The sequence below is a fragment of the Aulonocara stuartgranti genome, assembly GCF_965226115.1.
Source record: "Aulonocara stuartgranti genome assembly, chromosome: 3".
Classification (NCBI taxonomy): Eukaryota; Metazoa; Chordata; class Actinopteri; order Cichliformes; family Cichlidae; genus Aulonocara; species Aulonocara stuartgranti.
In genome coordinates, this window is record NC_138941.1 from 30,290,529 (window position 1) to 30,300,732 (window position 10,204).

Here is a 10,204-nt window from a genome sequence, read left to right on the forward strand (position 1 = left end):
CTTTCAACCCCAGATAGGCCAATTATGGCTCTTTGGGTCTTAAAGGTTGTTGACCCCTGCTTTAGATGAACAGAGTTTTTTAATTAAATACATACTCTTTAATAAATGTTCTCTTTTATAAAAAGTAGGATAATTAAAAAAACTTTTATTATACCTCTATTAGAAAAAAAACTGTCTTGTTTTCTGTTGTCTGTTATGTAATATTAGGGATGTTTGTGACAATTAATTTCTTTATCGGCTGGACTAACCAATAGTCCACAACTAGGAAACACTGAAATTTTAAGTTAAGTTTGAAAACAGTTTAAAAAAAAACACCCCATTCCAAAACGTCTTGTGACAATCTCATTGGAGTGATGATGTCATAGAACGTCATAAGTCCTTTGATGTTTTTCCTTAAATAGGGGTGAGAAACAGCAAGATTTAGTTCGTTTCAGCAGCATCTGTGTTTGCAGCATACAAAACGTTCACCACAGAAACATTTGGAAAGCTCTTCAAAGTCATTGTATAGAAACTCCAACATGTTTCCAAGAAAAAAACAACCAATTCAAAAAGATTACGCCGCCTCTCCTTCCTGGAGTGGCCAGCCAATTTCCCCAAATGGCATCTCATCCTTCCAAAGGGCATTAGAGGAGAGTAGGAAGGAAAACTACCTTCTCCAGAAAAAAATGCAACAAATTGAAGAAGAAAAACTTCAACTGGAGAACAAGTGTAGACGAATGGAAGCCCAAAATAAAGAGCTGGAAGAAAGACAACAGCGCCAGCCGGACATAAACATTATTAATGAGGGCTGGGGAATCAAGTTTGCTCAGGCCCGAGAGCAGATTGTGCACCTCAATAAAGAAAACAGGCAAAAGCGCGCAGAACTAAAAGAAATGACCAACCAGCTCCAAGACAAGAAAACGATGACTGATAAGATACAACGGGATCTCCAACACATGGACCGAAAAAATCTGCTCCTCCAAAGACAGCTCCATGAAGCTGTGGAAGAAAAGAATAAATTCCTCCAACAGAAGGAAGAGCAGGACAAAAAGCAACAAGACATGCAGCACAAACTGAAGAGCATGCAGGAAAAATACCGCATGCTGAAAGAAAGCCTGGATGAAACACTGCGCCAAAATAAAGACCTTCTTCAACAGAAAGAGCAACAACAAAAAAGACTGAAAGAAGGAAAACGCATCGTCCAGGACTTTCAGTCTAAAAATCTAAAACTGCAAGAGTTTTGTAATCAGCTGAAGGACAAAGCAACTAAAGTGGAAGAAGAAAGGGACAAACTGGAGAAACGGTGCTCACAGATGCAGAAAAGGATCGATCAGATAGCGAGAAACAACTCCGAGCTCGTTAAGGGGAGTTTGGTGGAATTCAATAACTTGAAGAGTGAACACACTCAAATGCAGTCACAAAAACAACAAGAAGACAAAATACATGAAGACAAAAATCAAGAAATCAAGAAAAGAAAGAAGCAGTTAAAAGACAAGCACAAAGAGGTCCAACAGAGAAATGCAGACATGCACAAGGACAAGCTGATACAGGAGGAAACATCCAAACAACTCAAAGACAAGCTTGAAGAACAACAAGCAGCATTGGAAGAGGTGGAACAAAGATGTGAGAAACTTGAAGAAAAAAAACGCAGAAACCATCGACGAGCTGAGAAATCTCATCCTGCAGAAAAAAGCGCTCGTGGAAAAGTGCATGAAAAAAAAGAAAAAATGGTTCCACTTGTTCCAGAGGAGAGACGCTACTGCTTCCTCACCTGATGTAGCCTCGTCTTGCTCCACCTCTGTTAACCCCCCCCCCCCCCCCCCCCCCCCAGCCAGTCCCGGCAGTTGACTGTCCCCTCCTGAGCCTGGTTCTGCCGGAGGTTTCTGCCCGTTTAAAGGCAGTTTTTCCTCCCCACTGTCGCCAAGTGCTTGCTCAGAGGGGAATGTTGGGGTTTTCTCTCCTAACTTCTTTCCTTATTTCTTCATTTACTTGTTTAACTTCTTTCATTATTACTTCATTTTACCTTGTTTCTTCATTTACTTGTTCAACTTCTTTCATTATTACTTCATTTTACCTTGTTTCTTCATTTACTTGTTCAACTTCTTTCATTATTACTTCATTTTACCTTGTTTCTTCATTTACTTGTTCAACTTCTTTCATTATTACTTCATTTTACCTTGTTTCTTCATTTACTTGTTTAACTTCTTTCATTATTACTTCATTTTACCTTGTTTCTTCATTTACTTGTTTAACTTCTTTCATTATTACTTCATTTTACCTTGTTTCTTCATTTACTTGTTCAACTTCTTTCATTATTACTTCATTTTACCTTGTTTCTTCATTTACTTGTTTAACTTTTTCATTATTACTTCATTTTACCTGGTTTCTTCATTTACTTGTTTAACTTCTTTCATTATTACTTCATTTTACCTTGTTTCTTCATTTACTTGTTTAACTTCTTTCATTATTACTTCATTTTACCTTGTTTCTTCATTTACTTGTTCAACTTCTTTCATTATTACTTCATTTTACCTTGTTTCTTCATTTACTTGTTTAACTTTTTCATTATTACTTCATTTTACCTTGTTTCTTCATTTACTTGTTTAACTTCTTTCATTATTACTTCATTTTACCTTGTTTCTTCATTTACTTGTTCAACTTCTTTCATTATTACTTCATTTTACCTTGTTTCTTCATTTACTTGTTTAACTTCTTTCATTATTACTTCATTTTACCTTGTTTCTTCATTTACTTGTTTAACTTCTTTCATTATTACTTCATTTTACCTTGTTTCTTCATTTACTTGTTTAACTTTTTCATTATTACTTCATTTTACCTGGTTTCTTCATTTACTTGTTTAACTTTTTCATTATTACTTCATTTTACCTTGTTTCTTCATTTACTTGTTTAACTTCTTTCATTATTACTTCATTTTACCTGGTTTCTTCATTTACTTGTTTAACTTCTTTCATTATTACTTCATTTTACCTTGTTTCTTCATTTACTTGTTTAACTTTTTCATTATTACTTCATTTTACCTTGTTTCTTCATTTATTTGTTCAACTTCTTTCATTATTACTTCATTTTACCTTGTTTCTTCATTTACTTGTTTAACTTCTTTCATTATTACTTCATTTTACCTTGTTTCTTCATTTATTTGTTTAACTTCTTTCATTATTACTTCATTTTACCTTGTTTCTTCATTTATTTGTTCAACTTCTTTCATTATTACTTCATTTTACCTTGTTTCTTCATTTACTTGTTTAACTTCTTTCATTATTACTTCATTTTACCTGGTTTCTTCATTTACTTGTTTAACTTCTTTCATTATTACTTCATTTTACCTTGTTTCTTCATTTACTTGTTTAACTTCTTTCATTATTACTTCATTTTACCTTGTTTCTTCATTTATTTGTTCAACTTCTTTCATTATTACTTCATTTTACCTTGTTTCTTCATTTACTTGTTTAACTTCTTTCATTATTACTTCATTTTACCTTTTTTCTTCATTTACTTGTTTAACTTCTTTCATTATTACTTCATTTTACCTTGTTTCTTCATTTACTTGTTTAACTTCTTTCATTATTACTTCATTTTACCTTGTTTCTTCATTTACTTGTTCAACTTCTTTCATTATTACTTCATTTTACCTTGTTTCTTCATTTACTTGTTTAACTTCTTTCATTATTACTTCATTTTACCTTGTTTCTTCATTTACTTGTTTAACTTCTTTCATTATTACTTCATTTTACCTTGTTTCTTCATTTACTTGTTTAACTTCTTTCATTATTACTTCATTTTACCTTGTTTCTTCATTTACTTGTTTAACTTCTTTCATTATTACTTCATTTTACCTTGTTTCTTCATTTACTTGTTTAACTTCTTTCATTATTACTTCATTTTACCTTGTTTCTTCCTTTACTTGCTTGTTATTCTTATCTAAATAATAAACCAATTAAATTTATCCTTTGAGTATTTTTCATCTCATCTTTACAGAATCTTTCCAAAACATTTTCAAACATTCAGATCTGTCTTTTATTTTCTTCTTGAAACCTCATAAATGGTGAATTAAAAACCCGGAATATGGTTTGAAACATAGTTTCAGCTGAAACTGCCATAACATGCTGTGTGTGTGTGTGTGTGTGTGTGTGTGTGTGTGTGTGTGTGTGTGTGTGTGTGTGTGTGTGTGTGTGTAGAGAGAGAGAGAGCTCACAAAATTAGGTGGTGTTCTTCATTGTAATAGTAAAGGTAACATGGGTCCCCACCGTTTCTCAAAGACTTGTTTCTGTAGTCTGAGTATGTAATTTGTTCCATCAGACAGACACTCACTGGATCCATAGATTATATCTGGTTTTAACCATCTGATAGTTATGCATTTTAGGGCTGCAGTGAGTCATATATTTAGCAGGTAACTTTTGGCTTTGCAGTCAATATGTTCTGCAATCCTTCCCAACACTGCTGCTGTAGGACTTAGTGGAATATTTACCTTGGAAAATGTCTTTGAGAGCATCAAATATCTGCCTCCAGAATACACAGAGTTTAGGGCAGAGCCAGAATATATGAGTGTGGTTGGCAGAGTGTGTCCCACAGTTCCTCCAGCATGAACTCAGATGTGTTGGACCCATCTTAGCAGTTATTTCTGGTGTTCTGTAGAATCTGGCACATTAATGCCCCCTTTATTTTGGGCACTGCAGGGTTTTGAGTCTAATTCTAGGCCGCTGTTTAGCCTACATGAAGTTAGAAATTCTTCAATACAGCTTGGACTCTCCACCATTTGACCCTTAGAACTGAAGAAGCTTCTCGGATGAGAGGTGAAACGTCTTCAAGTAACTCAAAGAAGTCCAGACGCTTTTCTTTCCAAGCTCCTTAGACTACGATGACCTGGATGACTGAGAACCTTCACAGACTTCTCCACACTTTAAATGCGCTCTAATGATGGGAACGTGTGGTAACATTTAGTCTTAACTGAAATAACATATTGCATCTATAAATGGGATTAAAATGTTTACCAAAGACTAACGTTTTTCATTCAGAACAAACAGCAGATTTCAGGTTAGGGCTGCACAACTAGTTTGTCCAATATTAAAGTGACAGTTGTTTGTCACAATTATTCACAGATTGTTGTGGCAAAATGTGTTTTGATTGCACTGTCATGTCAGAATACTGCTTTCACCTTTACTTTGTGCTACACTCATGTTAATTAATCTTCATAAATTAATGTTTGCAAACACAAAGTATAAAGTTTTCCACTCTGCTATTTGTACCTGCACAATAGATGTGAATAAAACTCAAACCTATACGAGCTCCTTCTCTGTTTCCCTGCAACATTTTGTATAGATCTAACTTTTTGCCACATAAAGAACCTTCTGATGTGTTTACAGTAAATGTATTTGATAGTAGCTTATTTTGTAACTTTTAGTGGGCCTATGCAATGTTCCCTCTAAGCTGCGCACGTGCGCAATTGCGCACTGCTGGCACAGTCTCTGCGCACAGAAATTCTGCTTTGTGCACAAAAAAAGATCTAACCTGAATTGAAATTAAAATTAATACTTTAACAATTCTGTTTTGCAGTGTTGGTCAGTAAGTGACTGGTTGCTCCCATATGGGAACGATGCCACCTTATCCCATAGTCCAGCCAATAATGCGTATATGCGCAGCTAATCAACATGGTTGACAGGCTATGACAGCGTCCTTATGTGACGCTTTTTTGTTTTTACATTTTCATGGTAAATGGGCTAAAGCAGTTAATTAAAAGTAGTCTAACATAAATGTAAATGCTGTAATTTGATTCTTTTAATAAACCATGAAACTTGGATGGATTCGATGTCGGCGTGACCACAGTGCACACGTCTGATGTCGCTCAGTGGTCCAAGGGATCGCTCAGGGAGTTTGTGTGTTCGCTCAGACACGTGAAAAATTAGAGGGAACATTGGGCCTATGACATTCAGTACCCAGTTATTAAAATGTTAAGTGTAAATCATCCCCAGCCCACAATAGCAGCTGAATTTACTACGATTTCAGATCTTTTTACACGTCAATAAGAAACCACCGATGTGTAAAACAGGCTGACAACACAATGACGTAAACCACACTGCTGCAACTGTGCAGCTCTCAGGTTTTATCTATTGTTTCTCTGTGTGGCCACCAGGGGGAGGTGTTTTGCTGGTTTTTTAAAATATTAATGAAAACATTTTTCATGAAAGTTGCAAATTTGTTATCTGTTTTTATGACATTTTTCACAACAACATCAACATTAGAAAATGAAATACATTTATAGTAGGTGATCATTAATCAGTATTATTGGCACTATTAAAGGGCCCCAAAAATCAAACTTTGCTTAGGGCACCACGGAGGGCCAACCCTTTTTACACTTCAACGATTGTACACAAAATACAATCATCCATCCTTCTATCTATTTATTTTCTTCCGCTTATATAATTCAGCATCACAGGGAAGCTGGATCCCAGTTGTTTTTCACAGAGGGCCAAGCAGTGGAGGGAGCTGCCGACCTCCCAGCAATACATGTAAAAGCTTTATTTTACACTGACTCTGGTCATCTTTATCTATCATAAAAATGTTCTTCATGATCTGAAACACGTAAGTGTGGCAAATATGCAAACAGCTAAGAAATCAGGATGGGCTAAATCGTTTCTTACTGCACTTCTGTTAGGCGACTGAATAAAAACACAAAGTCAGCAGTCTGGCTATGAATGTCTTTAATGTTTCCCAGATCAGAATCACAGCATACAGTGTATAATAACTTCTAAAGTAAACAGAAATATCATCACCTCATTTATTTATATAATTTTACTTTACTTTTTTTAATAATCATCTTTTTTTTATTCCATTATTTAACATTTTTCTTCATCTCAAGTCTCGAGTTTCTGAGTTCAACAAAGAAAGTAGAAACAAGACAACAGGTGCAGATTTGCAATGGACACCAAGCTGAGGGTTTCTCTGTGGGTGTCACTGTCTCTGTGCACGTTTGACACTGTGGACGTGACACAGGATCATCCAATCATGAAGTTTTGCTTTGCTGACAGTTTTTGAGTGTTGGAATAAAATAAATCCAGCAGTTATACCACAGAAAGGACAAAGTGTGGCTCTAACAGCTGTTGAACACACACAGACTGTGATGTTCTCCACACGTCACCCATCGCTCTGCACTTTTCCAGCATCCAACTGTTTTTCTGCTACATAACATCACTGCAGGAGAAAAACAACGGACAGACAGACAGACAGCACAGTGTGACACGAGCAGGTCAGACCACCTGTGTGATCTCATGAGTCTGTGAGGATATGAGGCATCTTATGGTATCAAAGCCCTGGAGTCTGTCAAACATGGCTACATGTAAACACTGCTACATGTTAGGTGAGCTAACATTTAACTGACTGCACTTTTTTCTGTCTCAGTTTAGGTCATTTATGTCCTTACTGCGAATCACTGAAAGGCAAAGCTGGCTTTTATCGCTCTGATGTTACGCACATCATGCAGCACAGATTCATCTCTGATCACAAGACTCATATTTCAAAATAAAAGCGAGCTAAGGCTTGAAAAGAGGACGACGATTTTATGACAATCGCAGAGAAAAGAGCAACGAAAGGATTTAAAACTTGATGAAAATGTTTTTTCTCACTGAAAACTAGCAAATGCTAATAAACAGCATGACTGGCCCTCTGCTGTGAGGGGGCTTCAGTGGAGATGACTTCTGCTACAGCGACCTTCCTGCTACAGGATGGTCACATGATAACGATCAACGTTATGACAAAAATAAAATAAATGTTGAAAAAACAAAGACAAAACTGATCGGTGGTAAGGATGAACTCATTTGAAACCTCAAGCTAACGGCCATTTTTTTCTTCTCATTACAAACTGCACCTGTTGTCTTTTGTCATCACAAAATAAGCATATCATTCATTCACTCCAAAAAACCCCAAAAAAACAAAACATAAAATAAACAAGAAACTTAATATTTACAAATATTTTGTCTGTTTTTTTTCTTACACTTAAAAATGTACAGTTCTGATCTTCCAGATGTTTCGTCTCCATCCGTCTCCCAGTTTGGTATTTTCTTCTCTGTCCAGTGACCTCAGAGTGAGCGCTGAATGTGCCACAATGGCGCCCTCTAGTGTTAGCTTATAAAACAGACAAGGAGAAAGAACAGAGCCGAATGAAAGGACTCGTTTGTGTTCTCTCCTCTGCTGTAGCTGTGTGGTGCTGAGGTTAACTACACAACCCCTCGCCGCCTCCTTATACACAGGAGTGAGTACAAAAGGGTTCGTACGGACGCATCAGCCGGCCGTCCTTCTGCTCGACACTGTTAGCTGAAAGATGATCGGATCATCCTCTGTCCTGTATTTAAGGCTGAGAGTCTTTGTCCAGTCTCTTTTCCACAGCTACTGTCCACAGCACTGATCCACCTGCAGCACAGCCCCAGTCAGTTGTTTTATGATTTACATTGTGCACGTTTCCCTTCCAGTGAGCTTACAAAACCTCTGACAGGAGAAGTCAGGCATGTGTTTCCCCCACCTCCCCTTTTAGGCAGTAATAAAATAGAAAACAAACAATCAAACAGGCTAAAGCTAGAGCACAAGCAAAGACAGCACCGGTGACTAAGTTCTCCCATACTGGACGTACGCTACCACGTGGGCTCAAACAGCAGCACATCAGCTCAGTTTACATACTGTTGACATCTTCATCAGAGGATCAGCAGGGAGCGCTGCTGAGCTGCAGTCGTCTCCACCAGAGTGACGGAGCAGGAATCACAAACAGCACAAACCCACCGTGTTGTTTCCACCCTGTTCAGGAGATCTGAGCCCCCATCCCTTTTTGTCATGTTGCAGCTCTGCACTGCAGGCCCTGAACGCCTCCCGGTTACCCTCAGTGTGCTTAGAGTTTAATTTACAACCGACCATCTGCAGGCAGGTGAACGAACCCTTAATGTGAGGATAATAGCAGAGCTGACCTGAGGTCAGAAATAGTCAGGAACGGTGTCGACACAGTGAAGTCAGGTGTTTGGGAATTTGTCTGATTATCAGTTTGGGGGGGTCGGTGTTAAATAACAAAGGTGGTGTAGGATGGAGAGAGGAGGAGGGAGGGAGCAGTGATGATATGGAGGAAGGTGATTGGTTAAGCAGCAGGAAGGAGCTCATGCTGGAGTCTGAGTTTTTACTGTTGGCCTTTTTCTGCTTTTTGTTTATTGTTGTCTGACGCGGGCCCGCCTACGCTTGAGTGATGCAGATGTGATATCACACTCACACAGCGACTGCCACACACACACACACACACACACACACACACACACACACACACACGTGCCATACACAAGGGGGCCAGACAGGAGCAGCATCAGTCTCTGCTCTGTTTTGTTAATAACGTAGAAAAATAATTTTGTACAGTCAAGCTACATCGACGGACGCTTTACCTCACGTACCCTAAAATGAAAAAGTAGTGACAGTAAGATGAAGGCTGCACATGACACCATGACTGAGTTCACAGCTGTTGCTTTGATTCTAACGTTTAAGACTTTTGGCATCGACTCCGTTTTAATAAATGAGTGCTGGGAGGCGTCGTTTGAATTCAGGAGCTCCTGCGATGCTCTTACTCTGCGGGAGAAAACCAAAAGTAGCAAACATGGAGCGATATGACTCGTTTAGTCTTGGGAAACGTGCATCGACAGGTACAGTGTCCTTTTCCCCGCGTCTTTAAAAATAATTCATGCATAGATCCCCCACTGAGAAAACCCTTTTATATAAACCCTTTTTATACCACCTGCACTCATGTATATATCTTTCTACGTAGCACTCATAATTCTTATTCTCATGTATATCTCATGCACATATCTTTCTTTCTACATAGCACTTTAATTCTTATTGTCTGCACTGAAGCACCGCAGCAATTTCCTAATGTTGTAAACCTCAACATCTGGCAATAAACCCATTCTGATTCTGATTCTGATTCTGATATACTTTCTCCTTTGTACACATTTTATATAGAACTATATATAATATCATTTCTCTATATCTATATTTTCAGAAAAATTCTTTCCACACAATAAAAAACAACAATTAAACAAATGCTTCAAACAAAACAACAAAAGAAGAGAAGATGAAAGAAAGAAAAACACGACTGAGGCCAGTTTGGCACTTTGTCACGAGAACATGACAGAACTCTGTTAGTTGACGGTAAATAGCGATACTTTATTTTTCTTTCGTTTTTCTTCTC